This window comes from Sphaerodactylus townsendi, unplaced genomic scaffold, assembly GCF_021028975.2.
Source record: "Sphaerodactylus townsendi isolate TG3544 unplaced genomic scaffold, MPM_Stown_v2.3 scaffold_1699, whole genome shotgun sequence".
Taxonomy (NCBI): domain Eukaryota; kingdom Metazoa; phylum Chordata; class Lepidosauria; order Squamata; family Sphaerodactylidae; genus Sphaerodactylus; species Sphaerodactylus townsendi.
In genome coordinates, this window is record NW_025950287.1 from 1,146 (window position 1) to 5,413 (window position 4,268).

At 41.0% G+C, this 4,268-nt stretch overlaps 1 long non-coding RNA gene across 1 annotated transcript; it reads left to right on the forward strand.

Moving 5' to 3' along the window:
- The first annotated feature begins 1,822 nt into the window (after nt 1-1,822).
- LOC125424989 lies at nt 1,823-2,297 on the forward strand. Its single transcript, XR_007243307.1, has 2 exons — nt 1,823-1,892; nt 1,978-2,297. It is a non-coding gene; the product is annotated as an uncharacterized LOC125424989 (long non-coding RNA).
- Nucleotides 2,298-4,268: the final 1,971 nt, after the last annotated feature.

Sequence of the window (4,268 nt, forward strand, 5' to 3'; positions counted from 1 at the left end):
GTCCTTATTAGGCGTGCCGGACCAAACTTCTCGTAAGCCACGTCATTAAGCTATGATCTTTCAAATCCTACATACATTCATTATTCATTTTGCTTCTTGCTCTGTGATTTAAGACCATATTGGGATGTCGTAACTATTGTTTTGAAGCATGTGCATTCCTTTTATAATGAATATAATGGATTTGTGGGGTGTTGTTTTTAAGCCTTAGTAATAAAACCCTGCAAACCCCATTTTATATATGCAGTTCGCAAATCAAATTAGGGCCAACTAAAAGAATCTATCATTAAGAGATGTAAAAACATAAGCAAAACCTTATAAACACATTCTATTACAAAATGTTAATCTTCCTTAGGTATTGCTGTGTGAAATAATATGTCTCGAAATTATTATTTTTCACTTCAACAGCTCTTATAAACTAAGCATGTAGATGGTTTCCTATCAGGCTTGTTAAAACAGACTGTTGACTGTTAAAAATTACTGAAGTGTTACAGGTGGTTGTAAAATAAAGCAAAGAAAAGCTTTACAGCATCCCTTTTGCTCTCTTGAGACTCCTGATGGAGGTGAATGTGGCCCAGGTGTGTGTCATGGCAACCCTACAATGTTCTGTCCCTGTCAGTCTGAAGGAGTGGGGAGAGACTCCTAGCTGTGCCCTGAGAACAAAACAAACAAGAAGTCGGGCACCCCTTTGAGAAAGCAGTCTGTAGTTTTACGCTGTTATTTCTGCTGTGCACTATATAGTGGGCACAGTAAACGGGGAATTGGCTTTGGCAAGCCTCAACCTTGCCATAGAGTGAAAGGGGAACAAATACAAACACAAAATAGGTGAGAGTTCACTATCACCTTCTTGATGTTCAGTCACCTTCTTCATGCACGACCGCTACATTCATGAAACAGGTAATAAATGGGACCACCATTTGAATTGGCCCAGGGTGAAATGAGCAACACCAACGGCTCTCAAAATCATACCCGATATCCAATAATTTCAGTTAGTATGTAGTAATACTAAACTTCTTATGTTTTTAATCTTTGCGGCCCAAGCCTCAGCCAGACTCACATGGAATCCCACCCTTTCTTAAATGTAATAAAAGGATATAAAATGGACGTGAATCGCTCTTATAGGTCACATGTTAAAACAGCTTTTCCCGCTCCTCCGCGTTTGAAAAACAACCAATCAGAGCATGGTGTGTGCGTCATGGCCCCACATGCGCCCCTAGAGGTTATACGGTATAAATATGGAAAAGAGGAACAAGTTGAAGCGTTTTTTCTGTAGTTGCTGGCTAGGGACCTTTATGGACAATACATTGGAGAAGGAGAACTTGTGTGCCAGTGCTACAACTTCCGCAGAACTAGAGCGTGAAGAAGAAGAGGAAATGGCCCCGCTTCAAGGACAACGCGATGAATCTGACGATAAGGAGAATAGTGTGTGCGCCATGCAGTTGTTAAAGCGGGTAAGCGTTCTGGAGGGTGGTGTGGGGTGATTTTTTAAAAAAATGTAATGGGGTACTCTGTGTGTGTGTGTGTGTGTGTGTGTGTGTGTGTGTGTGTGTGTGTGTGAAAAGCAACAATCTTCTTTCTCTTTTTATTTTTAGGAGGGTGTCTCAATGCTGACACTCGCTACAATAGTGCACACTGCAGGTGGAAAGTTGGATCCGGATTGTTGTCCCTATTGCTTCAATATTGCATATTATAAGGAATTCAGGGACGATTGTAGTGATGATGATGATGACGAACCTGATTCTGGTCACAGTTCGGAGCATGAGATTTTTTCTGAGGAAGATGAGGGTGACACTCCAACGACACCCCCACCGACACCAATGCACTCAGAGGAACAGGCCGACCCCTTGGAGGTTGATGCAAAGAAGATTCTCTGTGTGACGGAGCTATTTCCCGACGTGAGTATGCAAAAGAAAAAGGCCAATGTGTATTAAGTCTACAACCCGAAGCTGATGTATTTTTTTAATGTTTTCAAAACCGTAGGTGTGGCAGGGCGCCGTGGATCTGACATTGTTGGCTAAGCTGGTTCAGGGAGAACTGAATCCCGAATGCTGTAGTCGGTGCGAACTGATCGAATTGTTCCGAAGCACAGCCGCTTCAGGACCCGAGGGGGCACGTGCTATGTCAAAAATTACGGTTATAGCGATGAAGGGGGTGAATGAGCATGTCGTTCTAAAGCCCGACCTGCATAAGGATGAAAAAACCCAGGACTGACTAGTGTGTTTGTGCGCGGCGGATTCGGAGTGCCCTCTTCTGTATGAATATTGCTGAATAAAGAAAAAAGTTCATTGTTGTAAAGAAAACACCATGTGTTTGTGTGTTTAAATGCAGGTATGGGATGGGTCCGTGGACTACACTCTTTTGGCTATGTGTGTTCGAGAGAAAGTAAATCCTGAGTGTTGTTACAGATGCTATTTTGTACACGTGTTCAGGAACGTGGATCCTGTACTGCGCCAAGAGGGGTTAAAAGCATAGATCCGTATGACATCGTGGTAGTGTAACCACAGCTTGTGGGTTCTGTTGGGGCAGAGCTTGGAAGGGTTTGCAACAACTAAATTTTAAACAAAAAGGTTTACTTTCTTTAACATATAACAATTATCAAACATTAACATTTAACTTAACACTCCAAGGCCCTGTTCAAGTCCATCCTTTCAGTTTAGAATTCATGATAAAATGCGATTATTTTAAAATGTTCTCAGAGGCTGTTCATCATAACTGATGATCAAATTACAAATTGAACCTCGGGGGGGGGGGGGAGTTTAAGCATTCCGACACATCGCTCTCTACAATCCCTGATGCAGAAACATTATGAACAGCTATGTATTCACGCGTCCTGCTCTTTCATATACTCCTTTTGGTTACAATGTTATTAATCACAAACAAGCAGTGCCAACATTAAAACGTTGAAAATATAGCTATTATTAAAATATCCTACATTGTGCAGGACTAGGGTTGCCTGCTCCAGACTAAGAGATACCTGGAGATTTTCAAGGTGAAACCCAAGGAAGGGGTGCCCCTCAGAGAGAGAGGACTGACTTTAGTGGAACGCGAATGCAGAATCTACCATACAAAGTTGCCATTTTTTTCCCTGGAATTATACACATGATTTACAGAAGATCTCCACCCACCACCTGGAAGGTTTGGAACAATATATGACTTCGCACTCCTTAGCTAACTATTATGTATCTGAAATTCATTCCACTACCTATGGTGAAAAAAACCACATTATGCATTTTGAGAGACACAGTATTGTAAAATTATATGCCAAAAGCTATACCATTAAAACAAAATAGCCACAGGCAACGCTAAAATAGCAATGGGGAAGACTAGGAAGACTTAAAGATAAATGTTTTCCAAGTATGCAACACCATTTAATAGCATAATATAAAAATATTACTAATTTAAAACTTTGCAGGCTCCATTGTTCAAGTTTTCATGGCTGGATGCAATATTTCTCTAAAATTTACAATTCAGAACTGAAATTTGGAAACCATTACTCTAAAAGGGATTATTTTCTCATATTCAATACATTAAAGAGATCTCATGCAAATACAATTCACAAATATCATACTGTGCCTCATATAGTGGAAGGTTTACAGGTAAAATGTCTTTTGCTCTGACTAGCCCCCTTTTGCAGAGGCCTCTCTAAAAAAGATGCAGCCTTTTCTTTTAAAACTTAGTGCCATGCGATTTTCAGAAGGGCATGTTCGATCTCCACTCTCCCTCGACTCTCTATCCCAACCTCCCCCACCCCAAGCACCCCATGAGGGGCAAAACTGGTGAGTGAATGAGAGCTAATGAGAAGGCTCATTTGCATGCAGCAGGCTCCTGAGGATGCTGGGTGGGACAATATAAGGGAAATATCTTCTTGGAGAGAGGCAGAAAGGGATGAGGTACCCGGCAAATTACCCAAAGAGTGATTTGCAGATGCCCTGAGGATGCTGGGGAAACTGTTTACAATGAAATTGAGACTCACCACCCTATAACTTGAAAGGTTTGTTGGACTATGGTGCACGTAAATACCTAGTTGAGTGAGTTTTTTACATAGAAAGGGGAAAGCCTCTAGAGAGAGTTCTAGCCAGAGCACAACAATAACAGTAATGAAGCCTCAAAAGTCATTTAAGGGCCCACACTCCAGTCTGGAAAAGAGCAGATCAGGGATTTTAAAAAAAATTATTGTTATTAACACTTTTCTCTTTTTTAAAACAAAGGCCACACTATAACTTTAAGTGCAAACATAACTATTTAACACCAAAAACAACTACCCTTACTAA